This window comes from Monodon monoceros, unplaced genomic scaffold (genome assembly GCF_005190385.1).
Source record: "Monodon monoceros isolate NGI ecotype Baffin Bay Population unplaced genomic scaffold, NGI_Narwhal_1 Super_Scaffold_15, whole genome shotgun sequence".
In the NCBI taxonomy this organism is placed as follows: Eukaryota; Metazoa; Chordata; class Mammalia; order Artiodactyla; family Monodontidae; genus Monodon; species Monodon monoceros.
Window position 1 is genome coordinate 10241988 of NW_021703771.1, and position 23198 is coordinate 10265185.

Consider the following 23198-nt stretch of genomic DNA (forward strand, 5'->3'; position numbering starts at 1 on the left):
TGCAATTCAGGAAATTTGATCAGCTAGGCTCCCCCGTTAGAAACTCCCTAAACTGATTACTGACCTTGTTTTAGAATAGATACCTTCCTGTTGTCACCTCTACAATTGTTGTAGCAAAGTTGTGGTCAGCTGCCTGCAGAGTACTGCAGAAGTGCCCTCCAGCCTTTTAAGCCCCAATAAATGTCACGCAACACTTTCCACTCTTTTTAAGGACCATTCGACTTTAACACAGACACTGAAACAGCCATTCGGAGTCAAAGACTAAGATATGATGCTGAAACTATGTGGTTCTCAAAAAGTAAAATGAAACAAAATTAAAAAAATAAACAAACCGCCTGCCCTACCACAAACAATTCTGAAAGCCATGTTAAAATATACTCCTGAAACCTTCCTATAAGCCTGAGCCCCTCATGTCCTTCCCTCCAAGCAGAAGTCCACTGGGGAGTCTGGGCTCAGCACCAGAAGGTTGTTATGTGTGCATGATTTCATTATCTCTTCTTCAAGGAGTGGGAATGCAATGTTGGTTTCAGGGTGCCTGCTTCATTTCTACTGCCGTATGCAAGACACCCTCTTCTCTCAAGTACCTCCCAAGGGTGCTTCCCTCTTCTTGGTACAGTGCATCCTAGCCTACCAAGACTTTATCAGGGTGCCAGGTTGATATCTGGTTGTCTTTGATTTTTCCTGGGAATTTCATCATCCTCTCTAATTTTTCCTCTCCATCCACACTTTCTAAAGTGCGAAACAACTAGTATTTTATGATTCATGATAATATTCTAATGGGGCTGATGACATTCACCTGATTTGGGGGAATGTGACACTTTTGCCAGTGACCTTTTTGGGGCATGCAATGCATTGCCTTTGCTTTCTAAATGCAGAGATGATTCCCCTTTCCCCTGCAGTCCACTATCTTTTTTCTTCAGGAAGGAAGGGAGGCAGAATGAAAAAGAGATGGCATAATGACATTTTATAGTCAAGTACTCTCCTATTAAAGCTGCTCTGCTATAGAAGCCATTTTGTACCTTTTACTCTTTGGTATGATCATGAGATCTTTCGTGAGGATCAGTTAGTTTTATAACAATTTCCAGGGCCATGACATGGCTTTTCATTCTAAAAGAAAATAAATGAATGAAGGGCTTGAGAGAGTATTACACTAATTTGAGAACACTCCCGGGGCGGTTCTGTTTACTAATACCTGGATTCCCCAGTTGCAGTAAATTTAGCATCCTTCTGGCCAGCCTGTCCTTGTTCCTAGCTTTCAATGTCTGCTCCCAAACAGATGACGCTCCCAAACAGATGTTCTGGCTCCGCGCTCGGACTCCCACCTAGCAGCTTTTGGCCATTGCTCACTTATTTCTCATCATGAGTTTCTCCTGGGGCAGAGGAAGTCCAGATCCCAACACCTGGGAGGGTCTTTGAATGACCTTGGCTCTTGTTATTTTCTACTTGATCATCATATCATCTACTTCTTTCCATTGCTGCCACTCCTGCCCCAGCTCCCATTTCAGAGACCAGAACCCACATTTTCTAGAAGGCATTTCTCAGAATCATAGACCATATTTAATTAGCCTTTAAATCCTCAGTGCACAACAGTAAGTAACACATAGTTAGTTCAATAAGCTAATAAAATTCCCAATGTGGCTGAGGGTACATTTCAGAAATCACCCAATTCTCTAAGAAGAAACACACAGAAAAATAGGACTTTTATGAGTTCATTAATTTCCTTACTCCCATGTTCACTTTACACGGTTTACTTTTAGTCACCTTCTCTAGTGATGAGAACATGAGCCATACATGCATTAATATGCAATCAAATCCCCAACGCAGTTGACTTTGGAATGCATTCTGTGTTTACAGGCAGATTCATATGTCTAAAGCCTGGGAGAGACACTACCAATAAATCAAGAGGTCTGGACATCTCTCAGTTTGGGAGGAGCTGGGAATATCTCCAATTCCCTCTTTTATTTTTCTCTCCCTCCCTTTCTCCATCCTATAGATAAACATCCTGGTCTCATTCTGAAGCAAAGAATGAGCAGAAGTGCCCTTTCGGACTTTTACTGAAGAAGAGAGGCATTTAAATGTCTGGGGTTAAAGGACTTCTTTGCATGGTATGTTCAAAATAGACTCAAAAACCCTTAGACAAACAGCGTACGTACTGAGCACACTACATGCCCAGGGTATTCAGGAGATAAAGACAGAGGTTGGTTTTAAGATAGGGGATGCAAATCACTACGTACAGAAAAAAAAATTACATGCAATACAGTGATAATAGGCATCTGCCTGACACAGACAATAAAAGTTCTGGGCCTTCAGAGGAAGGATAAATCATTTCATCTGGGGGCAAAGAGGAGTGACCAATAGTTGGGGCAATTTTTACCTAGGCCTGCGATTATGGAATGAATGTATTGGTAGAATGGGTTAAAGGCATTCCAGTTTGAGGGAATAGCCTCAACGTAGAGGTAGAGGCCAAACATAGCCATTTGTGTCAAGAGAACAGGATAAATGCATGCAAATGGTGTCATATAAGAAAGCAGGAGGGCACAGTCGTTCTACGGTATGTTTATCATTGCTGAATGAGCAAGGGTATGGTATGATAGGATTACTAAAATGGAAGCAGTTTACAGGAAAACTAGACAGCTGGTGTCAGAAAAGCCGGCTAGAAATTACTTTCAGTAAGAGAAAATATATAGTAAAAAGTCTTTGAATAGGGTGGCAACCAGAGCCAGCTTCCCAGACCTGGGTCCTGTGGAGTCCCACAGAGGGTCCCAGTCTAGAGGGGCCTCATGCTTGATGTAATGCTCTGCTATGGCTGCCTTGAAATTCATAATTTTTGATCAAGAGGCTCCACATTTGCATTTTACACTGGGTCCCACGGATTAAGTAGCTGACCCTTCTGCTCAACAATGGAAATCAATGAAGGGGCCATGCACAGGAGCACGAGGAAGGAAGAAAGGACATGACTGGTGACCAGAGTGTAAAAACCCACAGGGTCATACATTGGGAATCCCACAGCACAGGCAATGCAGGAAGAGTTGGGTTGGGCCCAGGGGGTTACTCGGGGCAGGTGGTCTATTTGGAACCATTGTGCTTAGTGTTGAAAGCCAGAGTAATGTAATAGGACAAGGTGTGCATGAAACAATGGTGAAGAAAGTGGCAGTGGTGGGCAGAAGGAAGGAAGGCACGGATTCTAGAAATCAGGACAGAGGAGAATGGGGAGCTTGTAATCCAGCACCAGGACAGGTAATCTGTGGACAAAGAAGAAAAGTAGTAGACTTGAGAGGCCCCAGTGATGTTGACTCCTTAGGGTAGGGACGCCCGGAAGGCAGGAAGAAAGTTTCCAGGTTAGTCGTGGTGGGAGAGACTGATCCAAGGCAGGACCTAGAATGGGCCTCCTGCAGGGAGTGGAGGAGCCACTTCTCTTTCCAATCCTGTGCTTCTCAAAGGGGGTAAAGGTTCTTCTGATTCTCAAAGCCAGGAAAACGTATGCACATTCCTGAAGCATTGATTGTATGTGTAGATGTAGGGAAATTTTTACATTGAGACAAATACTACTGAATTATGATGTTGGAAGAAACATTCACACGGATGTTTAGGGTAAACCCTGAAACTTTCAAAGACACTTCTGCTCTCGGTCACTGGCTTGCCCCACTGCCTCCAGCTCACCAGGGACATGTTCAGGACTGACTGGCCAGGCTCGTGGCAGGAGGTGGGAGCTTGAGCATCACTGGGGAGTTTTGAAAAACCTCCATTCCTGGAAACTGAGTTAGTATGATGCGTGTTTCTTACGGATTTCACAGGTGATAGATACATGACTGTTATAGGCCTTTCTTTCTCCTTTCTTCTCCTCTTCCCTCCCTCCCTCCTTTTACCCTTCTCTTCTCCCTCCCTTCCTTCTCTTTCTCCCCCACCCCCCCTCTCTAATATGAAGGAATATAGCTCTGTTTGAGGACAATCCCAAATAGTGTCCATCAAATGAGGGCCTTCAAGCTGAAGAGTAAGCTGTAGCTTTTAAATTAGGCCTAAGTCACTGAAAATATGCTTTTATTTCTGTGTATTTTTCCCTGTTATCTAAACCTTTAACAAAATGTTATTTAGAACATTCTATCCAAGGCTATAATGTATAGAGTGTTAAAGGAAGGGTCGTAGGTCCCCTCGAGCCGGTTCATCTAAAGGCGAGCAGAGTTGTCTGGATGGGAATTAGAGAGAGGTCTCCAGGGAACCACTAGGGCGTCTGCGCTACAAAGTCCAGCACCCTCTCCACTCAAGAGCCTCCTCCCACAGATAACTTGGGAGGGTTTGAGAGTATTTTGTCTTATTTAATAATCCAGCAGCTTTTCTTTTCTTTTTTTTCTTTTCTTTCTTTCTCTTTGTTTCTTTTCTTTCTTTGTTTCTTTCTCTTTCTTTCTTTGTTTCTTTCTCTTTCTTTGTTTCTTTCTTTTCTTTCTCTCTCTCTCTCTTTCTCTCTTTCTCTCTCTCTTTCTCTCTTTTCTTTTTTTTCCCCCTCAGACACAAAGAGTTGCTGTGAAGCAGAACCTCTGAGGAGGTGGTGGGTGCTAAAGACGAAGCGACACTTGATTTCAGAGGCTTACAATGGCTGACCGAGACGGCATGGGGAAGAGAAAAGTGACTGAGAAGAGTGGATGTCAAGCCTAGGCAGCTGTGTTTATTGTGCTTTCACACAGAAACGGATAAGGAAAGCGGAAAGTGATCTTTGGTGGAGAGAAAATGAGCACCTTGTAGTTGGCGGGACCGCAGGGCCCAGGGAGCGTGATGCAGGACGCACCTGGAGCTTGGAAGGAAGAGGGATGGGCGCTGGACTCACCTTGTGCCACACGCTGTGCTTAGCATCTTACATGCATTTATTTACTTGTGGTAGGAAAGGCATCAGATGATACGTGGCTTCTTATAGGGAAAGCTACTATCTCATAGAGAAGAAAGACCTTGAAACGTAGACTTACAAGAAATCTTGTGCTGTTTTGGTCCTGTATTTAAGCCCCATTGATTCAGAAGATATTTACTTCAAGATATTACTTGCTCTTGTGTTTAAGATGTTCATTTGAGCCATTACTTTTTGTGTGTGTGATAATTGAAGTATCAAGATAATTGAGAGGAACAAGATATAGTGTAGTTGTTATTATACACTTTAGAAATAAATGAAAGAGATCCACTTCATTGGTACCTTTGCTTCTAGGTTTCAGAAACTCAAGTTGGTTTAAAGACGGGTAAGTTGGTCAAAGTATACTAGGGTTTAGCAGATAATTTTCATTTGTGACCAACCAAAATTTTTGAGCATTTTCCCTGTATGTTGATAATTTATGACTCTTGACTTCTTAAGGAAATTAGAAATCTCCACCTCCTTTATAGCTAGGAGTAACCCTGTGTTCTGGTGGGAGTCCCTGGGAGAGTTCTTTCTCAAATAAAGTCTCGTGCCTGCTCTTCATCTTGCCTGAAATTCAGATACGTCACCTTGCAGAGTCTCATCAAACCTAAGAGGTGCCGCAGCCTCTTGTACCATTGTGATAAATGCTCCAAGAGTGGAGGAGCTGGGAAGCTGCAGAGAACGTGGATACTTGATGTCATCCTTACTTCAGCTCTGGACTTCTTGCAGTCTGAAAAAAAAATTGAAGCCACTACTGGTTGAGTTTTCTATTCCCTGTAGCGGAGTGGGTGATTTCTGGCTAATACGTGGGGTGTCTCAGAGAAGCAAGGGCAGTAATGTAATCACTTCTCAGGAACAACCAGGACACAAATGGAGCCAGGACTCTCCACTTCCGCTTTTCTTTCTACTTTGGCTTCTTCCTTTACTTGCAGCAGAGTAGATTTTATGGTGAAAACATGAACTCCTAGCTCCCAGCTTTAATCTTATAGCTCTGGCCACCAGGTCCACAAATCCTGAAGAATGGTTCCCTTGTCTTGGCTTAGGTCAGATTCCATTTCTATATCAATCAATTTTGAAAATTTTTAAGAACTTAACAGTTCCCAGAAAAACCATATAGATGGAGAGATTGCTGGAGGGAGCTCTCAGAGGCATTGGCAGTGGGGCATTCTGGGAACATAAGTCAATAGCTCTCCGTTACAGTCTGCCCTGGTAACAGGAGCAAACTGTATTGTGTGCCAAATTGCCCACTAGGAGCTATGTATTTTATACAGTTAGGGGTAAGAGCAGTTGTCTCATCCTTTTTTTATCTTTAATTTTTGTGGCTTATCTTTTGTACCCAGGCTTAATAATCTTGAGCAAAATAGGAGATATCAGCTTTCCATGACATGATACATTGTGGTAATTTCAGAAAACAGAAAATACTGGAATCTTTTCTACCCAAGTGGTTCTTCTGAATATAGCAGTTCAATTTTTATGTTGACAAATTCTGCACTGCCTTCCCATAGGAACTGTAATAAACCTCACTGGCATTTGAAGATGCATCCCTCACTTTCGTAACTGGTAACAGAAGCTTCTATCTTTCCACGTCCCCTTAGGGATTTCACTGTTTACTGTTAAGGCCGTACAGGAGCAGCTGTTTAATTGCTTGTGTATATAGTAGAATATGGGAACGTTCTCCTGAAATTGGAATTATTTGTGTTTCAAAATTTATATGCACTCACTATCTATGTAAAATTCTGCACAACTGTGTATTTTTTTTTTTGCTGTATAAATAATATTTAAAATAAGAAGAAAGATGTTTGTCTTCTTTATATGTTTGCCACATTATTTACTCTAAGTCTACGGATATTAGTGTTCTTTGCTAACAATGATGTGCTTTGATGTGTGACACATTCTTACTGGAATCCGGCCTAGGGCAGATTGTACTTTCTAAAGAGTGCCATACCAATGTAGATGGCCCATTCCGTGATCTTCTTACAATGTGACATGCCCCTCTCTAGCCTAAATTTGGGACGATGCACCCTTTCTTTGAATATGGGTTGATTTTTTAAATGCCTGGACCAATAGAAGGTGGCAGAAATGATGCCGTGTGACTTCTGAGACTAGAGCATAAGATGTGCTATGGCTTCTTCCTTGCTCTCTCTTTCTCAGGATGTTTCCTTTGGGACCTCACTACCATGTTGTGAGGCAGCAACATAGAGGGGACCACATGCAGCTGTTCCAGGCTGTGGCTGCAGAGCAATTCCCAGCTGACAGCCAACATCCACTGTCAGACACATGAGTAAATGAATCTTTATGTCATTTCAGAGCCCAGCCTTTTAAGTCCTCTTGCTGAGGCCCTAGGTTATTTTATGTTTTTAATTTGGGGGGGGGGTAAGTTTTTTACATAATCATAGAAATCCATTCTTTTTCTGAAAGACATTTAAGGGTAAAAACATTAAAAATAAATTAAGGTCTTTCTAATAATGTTACACTCTATATAACATAAGAATCCTTTATTTAAGGATCCAACTAGCTCTTCCAAGGGGATGTTTAGATATATCACCCTCTTTGGAATAGCATCTGCTTACTAAGTATTAAATTATAAAAATTATCTCAGGACGGTCACATGTCCTACTGATTTGAAACAGTGGAATTTAAATAATTTAGAAAAAAGGTATTTTGCAGAAGACCCAAGGAGATGTTCCTGTGACGAAATACTGGAATGACTACTGATGGAAGCAGGGTTACGTTCATCTCTAAAATTATTTGAAAGTAACTGCAGGTTTATCTAGCCTAGTTTTATTTAGAGAATAAACATAGAGATTGGAACAATTTTGAGGTCTTGTATTGCTTTATTTTTATGGCTTTGGAAAGTCCTCAATTTATCAATTACTTATGAAGAGAATGTTATACATTAAAGACATAACGGCTAAAGATCAATTTTGATTAATGCTCATGAAAGGGAAGTTATAAGCTTGTATGTCGTGGTTTAATCTCCTACATATGAAACAGAGCTCTATATTATGGCTTCCCTGTATTTTGAAAGATTTATTTAGACTGCTAATTTTAGATTTTCTAAAATTTCTAAAATTTTGAATTTTATTTGTACTGCTTTTGGTTTGCTTTCTGAAGAATTTCTCAATTCTCAATGTGTGCTGGATATAACAGCTTTGTGTCCCTGAGATTAAAGCACATTTTTGCTTCTGCATTCTCTCCCAGCCATATTTTTTTTTTTGGTTTGGACTGTGTTCATATTAAGCTTTATCTCTTCAAATATTTGTTGCCACATGGTCAATTCTTTACCACACTTGGGACTCTAATAAACAAAAAGAATTCAGACAAGCAACTTGACAATAGCATTATATTTAGCCAGAAACCACAAGCACCACCAACTAGAAGCTCGAACTTCTGGAACAAATTTCTGCACTGAGAGCAAGATTTATAGCTGCTCCACTCCACAATTTACCTAACACTCATTTATTTATAAACTATGTACATATAGTTTCTTGATAGCTCTTCAATGCTCAGGTTTCCTTGTTGCTGATTTGTCACTGGATGCTCAACTTCAGGATATAGAGAATCATGCAGGTAAGCTGTTCAAAACCTCTTCTTAACCTGTTTTTTTCTATCTTTTAACAGACTGAACGGACATTCTCCCTGGTGCTTAGTGTGTCCCACAGGGAACTCATTTATTCCCCTCCTCAGAAACTGAAACTCTCTCCCTTCTGTATTTCCTATCTCAATTATGACCCAACCGAATATCCAAATGTCCAAGCCAGGGAGGTAAGGCTAATCCTAGACCCTTACTCTTTCTCAGCCATCAAATGCCGTTCCTTTCCAAATCCTGCTGATCTATCTCTAGTCATTTCTCAAATCTGCCTCCTCCTTTTCTCTCTTTGCCACTGCCTCACCTCTGATCTGATACTTACAGCCTCCATCTATAGTCTGTCTCCCTGATCTGTTTATGCTCTCTTAGGTACATCTCCACTAGGACATCAGAGCATCTACACAAAATGCAAATCAGATCCTGTCAATGCGTTGCTTGAAATCAATCAAAAGCTTTTCATAACCCACAAGATAAAATAAAATCTACTCATTTAGCATGCAGGAGTCTCTATAACTGTGTCTTTCGGTCTCTTTTTTGTTTTTCTTTTTTTCACCTAGTACTCAGCATGGATATTAAACTTCCTGTGGTTTCCCCCAAGCACCATGAGTTTTCTGTCTTTGTAACAAGACATTTTTGGTGGTTGCACTGGGATCTTTTTAGGAAGTGGAAAGAACAACTTCTCATTTCCCACAACCTCCACCCATTTGCATTCATTTAATCCACACTTGGTGGATTAAAACAACACAAATTTATTATCATATAGTTCTGGAGGTTAGAAGTCTGAAATGGGGCAGCATGGCTCTGTTCCTTTTGGAGGCTCTAGGGGAGAATTGTTTCCTTGCCTTTTCCAGCTTCTAGCAGCTGTATAATTCCTTGGCTTGTGGCCAAGGAGATGCATCATCACATCTTCTCTGACTGTGACTCTCCTCCTAACTCCCTCTTTTCTCTAATAAGGATCCTTGTAAATACATTGGGCACCCTGGATAGTTGGTAATGTTATCAAGAAAGAATAGTTAGACAAATTGGTATAGCTCCTTTGGAAGCCGGTGTGGCAATACCTTATAAAGTTGAAAATGTACATATGCTATGGCCCAGAAATTCCTTTCCTGGAGTATGTTCCCTGGAGATGTTATTGTATGTTTCTGCCAGAGGTCATATATGAGACCTTTCAGGTTAGCATTGCTCCTAAGAGTGAAAACCAGACACAATTTAATGTCCATCAATCGAACAGGTGAAAAACAAATTGTTGTGTATACATACAACAGGATGGTTTACAACAGTGAAAATGAATTAACTGTAACTACACACATCAACATGTCTGACTCTCAAAATCATGCAATGCTAAGCAAAAAATGTGACTGATGAATGCATATGAAATGACTCCATTTATATACATGACAAAATGGGTAAAACTAAACAATAGCCAACATCGGTATGTCTGTGTCTATGTGCGGTAAAATTTTTTAAAAGCAAAAGAAAGATAAAAATTGGGGATAGTAGTTTACCAATGATAGAGAGAGAGGGATCCCATCATATTAGGAATAGGAGACTTCAAATCTATACTGGTAATATTCTATTTCAAGCATGGTGGTGGAGGTGCATGGGTGCTTATTTTTTTCTAATATTATGTTATACATATATGTTTATGTGTGGAATATTTAATAATAAAAAGTGATTTTTTTATAAAGAAAGTGTACTGGTAAAAAGCCTTAGGAACCCAGGTGCCAGTGTCAGCTACACTTCTAACAGGTGTTTACTTGGGCAAATATTTGAGTCTGAGCTTCCTCATCTATAAAGATAGGATTTGAAACAGATAATCTTGAAGAAGTCCAACAAATCAATTTCTTGGTTGTTGTGAGATATTCAGCCTTTTTAATTTGGCTGTGACGATTTTGAAAGACAGAAGAATAAGACTCCTCTTGGGAAAAATACATTATATTCTAACGATCATAGGTAAACCCAATGAATTTGAAGGCCTACCAGTGGTCCATCACATTTGGACTTGTCTCATTTACTCATATCTTACTCAGTATTTTCATATTGGGCCATAAGTCATTCACCATGACTTGCTGTTTTCTGATTCTGATTTCCCTGGGGCCCAAGAAGAATTTAAATATCTATGCTTATTCTGACCATATATTTATACTGATGCTACATGGAGGTGGACTGAGGGTGATGGACATATGGATGTGGCTAAAGAGTATATTGGGTGGTTGACTTTGGGCATTAGAGGTATTGCGGGCAGGAATTCATATAATTAAGAAAAGGAATTAATAAGTTACAAAGGCCAGAGGGTAGCTTCCATGTGTATATTCTGGGCTGGTTGTTGATAGGAGTAAGGCACAACCCTATGTATGTGTGTGTGTGTATATAACAAGATGCTTACTATATGTTTTGGTAGACCTCTCTATAATTGAGGGAGATTGCATCCAGTCTCTTTACTGCTTACTGCCAAAGCTGTACTCTGAGATATCTGTGATTTCTGATCCCTAACATACCCTGTTCTTTACTTTTGCTATTGATTGCAATAGAAAATGGCTGCCTTTTTTTTTTTCTTTCAATTTTATTTTTTTAACATCTTTATTGGAGTATAATTCCTTTACAATGGTGTGTTAATTTCTGCTGTATAACAAAGTGAACAAGCTATATGTATACATACATCCTCATATCTCTTTCCTCCTGCGTCTCCCTCCCACCCTCCCTATCCCACCCCTCTAGGTGGTCACAAAGCACCGAGCTGATCTCCCTGTGCTATGCGGCTGCTTCCCACTAGCTGTCTATTTTACGTTTGGTAGTGTATATATGTCCATGCCACTCTCACTTCGTCCCAGCTTACCCTTCCCCCTCCCCATGTCCTCAAGTCCATTCTCTACATCTGTGTCTTTATTCCTGTCATCCCCTAGGTTCTTCAGAACCTTTTTTTTTTTTTTTAGATTCCATATATATGTGTTAGCATATGGTATTTGTTTTTCTCTTTCTGACTTACTTCACTCTTTATGACAGTCTCTAGGTCCATCCATCTCACTACAAATAACTCAATTTCATTTCCTTTTATGGCTGAGTAATATTCCATTGTATATATGTGCCACATCTTCTTTATCCATTCATCTGTCAATGGACACTTAGGTTGCTTCCATGTCCTGGCTGTTGTAAATAGAGCTGCAATGAACATTGTGGTACATGACTCTTTTTGAATTATGGTTTTCTCAGGGTATATGCCCAGTAGTGGGATTGCTGAGTGGTATGATAGTTCTATTGTTACTTTTTTAAGGAACGTCCATACTGTTCTCCATAGTGGCTGTATTAATTTACATTCCCACCAACAGTGCAAGAGGGTTCCCTTTTCTCCACACCCTCTACAGCGTTTATTGTTTGTAGACTTTTAATGATGGTCATCTGACCGGTGAGTGGTGGTACCTCATTGTAGTTTTGATTTGCATTTCTCTAAGATTAGTGATGTTGAGCATCCTTTCATGTGTTTGTTGGCAATCTTTATATCTTCTTTGGAGAAATGTCTATTTATGTCATCTGCCCATTTTTGGATTTGGTTGTTTGGTTTTTTGATATTAAGCTTCATGAGCTGCTTGTACATTTTGGAGATTAATGCTTTGTCAGTTGCTTCATTTGCAAATATTCTCTCCCATTTTGAGGGTTGCCTTATCATCTTGTTTATGGTTTCCTTTGCTGTGCAAAAGCTTTTAAGTTTCATTAGGTTCCATTTGTTTATTTTTGCTTTTATTTGCATTTCTCTAGGAGGTGGGTCAAAAAGGATCTTGCTATGATTTATGCCATGGAGTGTTCTGCCTATGTTTTCCTCTAAGAGTTTTATAGTGTCTGGCCTTACATCTAGGTCTTTAATCCATTTTGAGTTTATTTTTGTGTGTGGTGTTAGGGGGTGTTCTAATTTCATTCTTTGACATGTAGCTGTCCAGTTTTTCCAGCACCACTTATTAAAGAGACTGTCTTTTCTCCATTGTATATTCTTGCCTCCTTTATCAAAGATAAGGTGACCATATGTGTGTGGGTTTATCTCTGGGCTTTGTATCCTATTCCATTGGTCTATATTTCTGTTTCTGTGCCAGTACCATACCATCTTGATTACTGTATCTTTCTAGTATAGTCTGAAGTAAGGGAGCCTGATTCCTCCAGCTCCATTTTTCTTTCTCAAGACTGCTTTGGCTCTTCAGAGTATTTTGTGTTTCCATACAAATTGTGAAAATTGTTGTTCTAGTTCTGTGAAAAATGCCATTGTTAGTTTGATAGGGATTGCATTGAATCTGTAGATTGCTTTGGGTAGTATAGTCATTTTCACAATGTTGATTCTTCTAATCCAAGAAAACGGTATATCTCTCCATCTCTTTGTATCATCTTTAATTTCTTTCATCAGTGTCTTATAGTTTTCTGCATACAGGTCTTTTGTCTCCTTAGGTAGGTTTATTCCTAGGTATTTAATTTTTTGCTGCAATGGTAAATGGGAGTGTTTCCTTAATTTCTCTTTCAGATTTTTCATTGTAAGTGTATAGGAATGCAAGAGATTTCTGTGCATTAATTTTGTATCTAAATAATTTACCAAATTTTTTGATTAGCTCTAGTAGTTTTCTGGTAACATCTTTAGGATTCTCTGTGTATAGAATCATGTCATCTTCAAACAGTGACAGTTTTACTTCTTCTGTTCTGGTTTGGATATCTTTTATTTCTTTTTCTTCTCTGATTGCTGTTGCTAAAACATCCAGAACTATGTTGAATAAGAGTGGTGAGAGTGGGCAACCTTGTCTTGCTCCTGATCTTAGTGGAAATGGTTTCAGTTTTTCATCATTGAGAATGATGCTGACTGTGGGTTTGTCATAAATGGCCTTTATTATGTTGAGGTAAGTTCCCTCTATGCCTATTTCTGGAAGGTTTTTATCATAAATGGGTGTTGAATTTTGTCAAAAGCTTTTTCTGCATCTATTGAGATGATCATAAGTTTTTTCTCCTTCAGTTTGTTAATATGGTTTATCACGTTGATTAATTTCCGTATATTGAAGAATCCTTGCATTCCTGGGATAAACCCCACTTGATCATGGTGAATGATCCTTATAATGTGCTGTTGGATTCTGTTTGCTAGTATTTTGTTGACAATTTTTGCATCTATGTTCATCAGTGATATTGGCCTGTAGTTTTCTTTTATTGTGACATCTTGTCAGGTTTTGGTATCAGGGTGATGGTGGCCTCATAGAATGAGTTTGGGAGTGTTCCTCCCTCTGCTATATTTTAGAAGAGTTTGAGAAGGATAGGTGTCAGCTCTTCTCTAAATGTTTGATAGAAGTGACCTGTGAAGCCATCTGGCCTTGGGCTTTTGTTTGTTGGAAGATTTTTAAATCACAGTTTCAATTTCAGTTCTTGTGATTGGTCTATTTATATTTTCTATTTCATCCTGGTTCAGTTTTGTAATGTTGTTCTTTTCTAAGAATTGGTCCATTTCTTCCAGGTTGTCCATTTTATTGGCAGATAACTGCTTGTAGTAATCTCTTATGATCTTTTGTATTTCTGTAGTGTCAGTTGTTACTTCTCTTTTTTCATTTCTAATTCTGTTGATATGAGTCTTCTCCCTTTTTTCCTTGATGAGTCTGGCTAATGGTTTATCAGTTTGTTTACTTCCCAAAGAACCAGCTTTTAGTTTTATTGATCTTTGCTATTGCTTCCTTCATTTCTTTTTCATTTATGTCTGATGTGACCTTTATGATCTCTTTCCTTCTGTGAACTTTGGGGGTTTTTTTGTTCATCTTTCTCTAATTGTTTTTGTTGTAAGGTTAGGTTTTTTATTTGAGATGTTTCTTGTTTCTTGAGGTAGGATTGTATTGCTGTAAACTTCCCTCTTAGAACTACTTTTGCTGCATCCCATAGGCTTTGGGTCGTTGTGTTTTCATTGTCATTTGTTTCTAGGTATTTTTTGTTTTCCTCTTTGATTTCTTTGGTGATCTCTTGTTTATTTAGTAGTGTGTTGTTTAGCCTCCATGTATTTGTATTTTTTACAATTTTTTTTCCTCTAAGTGGTATCTAGTCTCATAGCTTTGTGGTTGGAAAAGATACTTGATATAATTTCAATTTTCTTTAATATACCAATGCTTGATTTGTGACCCAAGATATGATCTATCCTGGAGAATGTTCCATAAGCACTTGAGAAGAAAGTGTATTCTCTTGTTTTTGGATGGAATGTACTATAAATATCAGTTAAGTCCATCTTGTTTAATGTGTCATTTAAAGCTTGTGTTCCTTATTTATTTTCATTTTGGATGATCTGTCCATTGGTGAAAGTGGGGTATTAAAGACCCCTACTATGATTGTGTTACTGTCGATTTCCCCTGTTATGGCTGTTAGCATTTGCCTTATGTACTGAGGTGCTCATATGTTGGGTGCATAAATATTTATAATTGTTATATCTTCTTCTTGGATTGATCCCATGATCATTATTTAGTGTCCTTCTTTGTCTCTTGTAATAGTGTTTATTTTAAAGTCTATTTTTTTGTGATATGAGGATTGCTACTCCAGCTTTCTTTTGATTTCCACTTGCATGTAGTATCTTTTTCCATCCCCTCACTTTCAATCTGTATGTTTCCATAGGTCTGAAGTGGTTCTCTTTTAGACAGCACATATATGAGTCTTGTTTTTGTATCCAGTCAGCCAGTCTATGTCTTTTGGTTGGAGCATTTAATCCATTTACATTTAAGGTAATTATCAATATGTATTTTCCTGTACCATTTTCTTAATTTTGTGGGGTTTGCTTTGTAGGTCTTTTCCTTGTCTTGTGTTTCCTGCGTAGAGAAGTTCCTTTAGCATTTGTTGTAAAGGTGGTTTGGTGGTGCTGAATTTTCTTAGCTTTTGCTTGTCTGTAAAGGTTTTAATTTCTCCATAGAATCTGAATGAGATCCTTGCTGGGTAGATTAATTTTTTGTGTAGGGTTTTCCCTTTCATCACTTTAAATATGTCCTGCCACACCCTTCCGGCTTGCAGAGTTTCTGCTGTTAACCTTATGGGAATTCCCTTGTATGTTAATGGTTGCTTTTCCCTTGCTGCTTTTAATATTTTTTCATTGTATTTATATTTTGATAATTTGATTAATATGTGTCTTGCTGTGTTTCTCCTTGGACTTATCCTGTATGGCACTCTCTGCACTTCCTGGACTGGATTGACTATTTCTTTTCCCATATTAGGGAAGTTTTCAACTATAATCTCTACAAATATTTTCTCAGTCCCTTTCTTTTTTTTTGCGGTACGCTGGCCTCTCACTGTTGTGGCCTCTCCTGTTGCGGAGCACAGGCTCCAGACGCACAGGCTCAGTGGCCATGGCTCACGGGCCCAGGCGCTCTGCAGCATGTGGGATCTTCCTGGACCGGGGCATGAACCCATGTCCCCTGCATCGGCAGGCAGACTCTCAACCACTGTGCCACCAGGGAAGCCCAGTCCCTTTCTTTATGTCTATTTTTCTGGAACCACTATAATTCAAATGCTGGTGCATTTAATGTTATCCCAAAAGTCTGTGAAACTGTCCTCAATTCTTTTCATTTTTTTTCTTTATTCTGCTCTGCAGTAGTTATTTCCACTCTTTTTTCTTCCATGTTACTTATCCGTTTTTCTGCCTCTGTTATTCTGCTATTGATTCCTTCTAGACAATTATTAATTTCATTTATTGTGTTGTTCATCATTGTTTCTTTGCTTTTTAGTTCTTCTAAGTCCTTGTTAAATGTTTCTTGTATTTTTGTCTATTCTATTTCCAAGATTTTGGATCATCTTTACTATCATTATTCTGAATTCTTTCTCAGGTAGACTGCCTATTTCCTCTTCCTTTGTTTGGTCTGGTAGGGTTTTACCTTGCTAGTTCTTCTGCTCCATATTTCTCTGTCTTCTCATTTTGCTTAACTTACTGTGTTTGGGGTCTCCTTTTTACAGGCTCCTGTTGTTTTTGGTGTCTGCCCCCAGTCGGTAAGTTTGGTTCAGTGGGTTGTGTAGGCTTCCTGGTGGAGGGGACTGGTGCCTGTTTTCTGGTGGATGAGGCTGGATCTTGTCTTTCTTGTGGGCAGGACTGCTTCCGGTGGTGTGTTTTGGGGTGTCTGTGAACTTAATATGATTTTAGGCAGCCTCTTTGCTCATGGGTGTGGTTGTATTCCTGTCTTGCTAGTTGTTTGGCTTGGGGTGTCCAGCACTGGAGGTTCCTTGTCGTTGAGTGGAGCTGGGTCTTAGCATTGAGATGGAGATCTCTGTGAGAGCTCCTGCTGATTGATATTACATGGGACCAGGATGTCTCTGGTGGACCAATGTCCTGAACTTGGCTCTCCCACCTCAGAAGATCAGGCCTGGCACCCTGCTGGAGCACCAAGACCCTGTCAGCCACACGGCTCAGGAGAAAAGGGAGAAAAGTAAGAAAGAAAGAAAAAAATAATAAAATTAAGTTATTAAAATAAAAAAATTTAAAAATTATTAAAATAAAAGATATAAAAATAATTTTTAAAAAATGAAGAGAGCAACCAAACCAATAAACAAATCCACCAATGATAACAAGCTTTAAAAACTATACTAAAAAAAAGCAGACAGACTGAACCCTAGGAGAAATGGTAAAAGTAAACCTATACAGACAAAATCACACAAAGAAGTGTATACGTACACACTCACAAAAAGAGAAAAAGGAAAAAATACATACATATAAAACAAAAGAGAGCAACCAAATCAATAAACAAATCTACCAATGATAATAAACTCTAAATACTAAACTAAGATAAACATAAAACCAGAAACAAATTAGATGCAGAAAGCAAACCCCATGTCTACAGTTGCTCCCAAAGTCTACTGCCTTAATTCTGGGATGAATCGTTGTCTATTCAGGTATTCCACAGATGCAGGTACATCAGGTTGATTGTGGAGATCTAATCCTCTGCTTCTGAGGCTGCATGGAGAAATTTCCCTTTCTCTTCTTTGTTTGCACAGCTCCTGGGGTTCAGCTTTGGATTTGGCCCTGCCTCTCCATGTAGGTTGCCTGAGGGCATCTGTTTTTCCCCTCAGACATGATGGGGTTAAAGGCATGGCTTATTAGGGGGCTCTGGCTTACTCAGGCTGTGGGGAGGGAGCAGTATGGAATGCAGGGCAAGCCTGTGGTGGCAGAGGCCAGCATGACATTGCAACAGCCTGAAGCGTGCCGTGTGTTCTTCCGGGGAAGTTGTTCCTGCATCGTGGAACACTGGCAGTGGTGGGCTACACAGGCTCCTGGGAGGGGAGGTGTGGATAGTGACCTGTGCTTGCACACAGGCTTCTTGGTGGCTGCAGCAGCAGACTTAGAGTTTCATGCTCATATCTGGTGTCCGTGCTGATAGCCATGGTTTGCGCCCATCTCTGGAGCTCACTTAGGCAGTGTTCTGCCTTCTGTGGCCACACAGGGAAGGAGTCCCCTCTCCTCGTGCACCACGAAACAATGTTCCCTTGCCTCTTAGGCAGTTCCAGATTTTCTCCCAGACTCCCTCCCATTTAGCTGTGGTGCACTAGCCCCCTTCAGGCTGTGTTCACTCAGCCAACCCCAGTCCTTTCCTTGGGATCTGACCTCTGAAGCCCAAGCCTCAGCTCCCATCTCCCACCCATCCTGGCAGGTGAGCAGACAACCTCTAAGGCTGGTGAGTGCTGGTTGGCACTGATCCTCTGTGCGGGAATCTCTCTGCTTTGCCCTCTGCACCCCTGTTGCTGTGCTCTCCTCCATGGCTCCAAAGATTCCCCCCACCCACTCCCCGTCTCCACCAGTAAAGGGGCTCCCTAATATGTGGGAACTTTTCTTCCTTCACAGCTCCCTCCCAGAGGTGCAGGTCCCGTCCCTATTCTTTTGTCTCTGTTTTTCTTTTTTCTTTTGCCCTACCCAGGTACGTGGGAAGTTTCTTGCCTTTTGGGAAGTCTGAGGTCTTCTGCCAGCATTCAGTAGCTGTTCTATAGGAGCTGTTCCACATGTAGATGTATTTTTGATGTATTTGTGGGGAGGAAGGTGATCTCCTTGTCTTGTTCCTCCACCATCTTGAAAGTCCTCTGAAAATGGATGCCTTTTGATTCAGCTCTTCACTGTGGTCCTGTTTCTTCTGGTTGTCTTGTTCATGGTTAACTTTGGTTGACCATCCGAAATAGCTGTGGCGTTCAGCTACCATCTCTTGATCACATACAACACAGTTCAGCTGAGTGACTGCAAGCTTTATTTCAGCACCAGCAACACTCCACGAGTCTGGTTTTATTCCTTGGATAAATGTTTTTTCTTGCTATTTGTTGTTGATGTGGTTTCTAGATGACCCTAATGAAAATGTCCAGGAAGTTTTGCATGATATTGTTGACAGTTCCAAGTCTAACAGCTGCTTATTAGATGTCTGACTTAATTTGGTGCCTGATGTTTTGTTGTGATTTTGTTACCCACTGACTAGATATTATTGTGGTATTCATAACAGACAGACAATTTGGTCTCTGCTTTTTGGGAACTAATGCCGTCTAATTCACAGAGCTTGAAAGGGTATAGGACCACCCTCAGAATGTCTGGAAAGACAGTGAAATTTTCCTTAGCGCTCTCAGCTTTTGAATCGTTTCCTTCTTTTTCCCCTTTGGTGGCCCATACCCTAATCTCACACCTTTCATCCCTACTAAAAAGAATAGTATTCCTCAAACAAGATAAAGGACTACCCCTACTGAAGTGAATTGAATTTTAACAGTGAGCTAATTTCAAACAAATAGGAATAAGTTGTAATATTTAAATTTCAAGTATCAATAACAGAGGAATAATTTTATCAATAACAGAGGAGTCTTCTCTTTATTACTTACAAGTGGCCCATGTGGCTATTGACATTGATGTGATTTTCTAATAAAAAGGTTCGCATTATTTTAATTTGTGTATATCCTTTTAAGTAACTCCTGTTGAAACAATTCAGTTTACTAAGAGTAGGGGCAGTTGTCAGCTGATCCATCTGTGTATTAGTAATCATACTCAGGTGACTAAGGAGACTAATATCAGAAGAACTTATCACAGCATCTGACTTGGGGTCAAGGATTATTTTTTCTAGCTTTATTGAGATATAATTGAGATATAACATTGTGTAAACTTAAGGTGAAAAATGTGAAAATTTGATACACATATATTGTGAAATGATTAAGGTATGCTTTTGATTATTAGTATCTTTTGGAAATACATGGTATGTATATATCAGGAAAGAATATATGGGTTTTTTTATTTACTTGAATGTTTTTAAATACCATATTGTATTAGCTATCAATTCCTCCATAAAAAAGTACCCTGAAATTTAGTGACTTAGAACAACAAACACTTATTAAATCAGTTTCTGTGAGTCAGGGGTTTGAGAGTAGCTTAGCTGAGGTGCAGCATTTGTCATGAGTCTGAAACCCAGCTGTCAGCTGGGGCTGCATCATCTGAAGGTTTGACGGTTGCTGGAGGATCCACTTCTAAGATATCTCACTCATGTGGCTTTTTGTAGGAGGCCTTAGTTCCTTGCCACATGGGATCCTTGAGTATCCTTAAAACATGATAGCTGGCTTCCCTCAGAGTGACTGGTCCAAGAGGAAGAACAAGGAGGACCCTCATTGACTTTTACAACCTAGTTGTAGTTCATCAGTTCTGCCATATTCTATTTCTTTAGACATTAATCACTAAATTTAGCCTATATGTTGAGAGAGGTGAATTAAGCACCAGCTCTTGAAGAGAGGAGTATAAAGGAATTTGTGGACATATTTTAAAACCACCACACAAATGGAAAAGACAGGAAGAGGGTGTTGAAGAAATCATCCAATATTACAGAGCCAATAAGGATCCAACTTTATTTTGAGAAGTTTCTTTATTTCTCCTATTACCTGGGAAATATCTTCTCTTGACTTTGGGAGTGACTGCTCTGTATCTGATTGCTATAGGTCTATCCTTAATAAAGTCTAAACTAATTTTTAGGGGAAGTGAACCCACAGAAATTATATGGCTATTCTTCTTTCATTCTAGAGCCTCATATGACCTTCCTGTTGGCACAGAGTTACAGGAGAGGCTTCAAAGCTGGCAACAATGGATTTTAAGTGGTCTCTTGTTCTGAAGACCAGTACTGACATTTCTATAGGACTTGCTAAAAGGAAAATTAAAAATGATCGTATGACCCTTAGCCCATGTTACATGAGATGATAAAAGTAGAGCAGAGGGATCTCATGGAGGAGGAAGGTGCTTTGAAAATGATGGTTGTTCTAGCCAGGAGGGAGTGTTTTTCTCTGACTCAAGCTAACTGGGGTGGGTGCCTTCTTTGAGGCTGAGGGGAAACTTGGGTTGAGGGGAAACTGACCCCTTACCCCTGGCTGGTTGCCGTCTGACCTTCAGAAATGAGTCAGCCACTAGAATGGAGTGGATTAGCAAGTTCTTTGGTGATGTTGATCCGTTTACCCTGGTTTCAGTAGGCAGCAGGCATGTGTCTGATTTTCATCTAGAAAATGGGCTTACTGCTGAAAATCCAGTGAGGAGAAAACTATAGTCAGAGCAGCCAACTCCACCAGTGGGAGGACAGGAGTGTGTTTTCTCGAGGCAGAGAGAGCACTGTGGAAGGAAGCAAATACAGAGCTCTGTAGAGACAATGTCTAGTGGGGGGTGGTGGAGGTGAACCACAGTGGAGGGTGTAGGGGGTGCCATCAGGAATGTGAAGTTATCCAGAAAGAATATTGCCCACATTTTCAAACAGTGTAATGCTGAAGGTTTCTAACGGGAGACCCCCCAAATCATCCCTTGTGTGAGGAAGCCAACACTTGGGCATCTTCCATGATAGAGGGTTTCTAATAACCGATACCACATAGCCAATCACACAGGGCACCTACTAATTTAAAATAGATCTTTCCCTTTTAATGTTCACCCCCCTTCCCATCGCCAGTTTGGCCAAGCCAGAAGCAGCATAGTGCATCGTGGATGATGATGGAACAGCAATGTGGGGACATAATGAAAGATCAAGCCATGCCCTTGCTTCCAGCTGCCATGAAATCACAAATCAGGTTTCAGTGAAGGAGGAGAGGAGAAGTTTAAAACTTGGGTGAAAATGGATGTGTTGAGTTATATTAAACTGGAAAGGAGATAAGGAGATGGAAAAAGAGACTGTTCTAATGTCTGAAAGTAATCAGAACGCTGTGGAATCTGCCTGAGATATGACCAAAGGGTAGGGAAGGAAAATATGACAGAATAGGTTTGAAGACAGCTATGTGAAAAAATATGTTTCCTACTTATAGTGCTCAGTCCATTCAATAAATTGGCTGCACAAGAGCTTGTTGAACACAATATTTTAAAGTCAATGTCTTGTGGCATGCTGGATGCCTTCCCATGTGTTCATCAAATGATGATAAATGGGAACAATGTATCTCTATTCCCACTGAGTAATCATCCCGTGAAGTCTGTGGGATGAAATGGTAAATTAAGAGGCTCATGCAAAGTGATACTGAGGGGCAGGCTGGCTATGAGAAAGAGGGAAGAGGACTAGTATAACGTTGATTAACTGCCAATGAGAGGGACTTTCGCGGTGGCGCAGTGGTTGAGAGTCCACCCACCAACGCAGGGGACACGGGTTCGTGCCCCGGTGTGGGAAGAGCTCTACATGACATGGAGCAGCTGGGGCCGTGAACCATGGCCGCTGAGCCTGCGCGTCCGGAGCCTGTGCTCCGCAACGGGAGAGGCCACAACAGTGAGAGGCCCGTGTACCGCAAAAAAAACCCAAAAAAACAAAGAAACAAAAAAAACTGCCAATGAGAGGTTGCACACACACTGGAGTGTACTAAGTGTGACCTCATCCGTCAGAAATGAACAGATCTGAGCAAATATGGCAATAAATGGTGACAAGTAAATAGACAACACCTTGAATACTTTTCTAGACAATAATTGCACTGTGGTTATTTCTGATTTGTCTTGGAATTACTCAGAATCTTTTAATCCCTTCAATTCTATTACCATAAACTCCTAGTATTTGAAAGTGCACCCGGAACCACTGTGGTAGATAACAAAGGTCAAATGATGTCCAAAGTCAAGTGATGTCCAATAGGAAAGTACAGTTAAAAAATGATGATAGTCAATTATAATAATAATAAATGCTGAACTTATTGTGATGCAAACCGCAATGCAAACTATGACTAAAAGCTGTTACTGTTCAAGTTTTTTTAAAAAGTACCATGTAGGCTTATTCCATAGAGAAAGATAGAATACTCTTTCCCCCTGCCTAGTACAGTTTTGCATGAAGAGCTTCTTTTAAATATTTGAGAGAGAGACTCTTCCCCCAGAAGAGCTGTTGTTTAATTTGTCATTTGTGACTCATTTGTTTCAATTAAACATATTGTAATATCAGTATTAAATGTGCTCTTAAATGACAGGGTTTTTGTTACCATATGTGGTAGTTTACTGTACATACTAGCTATTTAAAACAGATGAAAGTTAAAAAAGAAAAAGGAACAGATGTTAAGTAAAACAAGGTTTGCTTGGGGGAGGAATAGAGTTTCTCCAGAATAAAGAATACAGAGACCAAATGGAAACATACCTGCTTCACTGCCTGTGGCTTCCGTACTTGGACCTGTTGGCTTACCATTTTATGGTTACCAGATTTATATCCTTTAAAATTATGAACATTGGATCAAATTCTCATGTTGTAAAACATTTCAAGGTGACATTAAATGAATGTGTGATTTGAACTACTTACAATTTTCACATAGGTTTGGATTACCAAAGTAAAAATA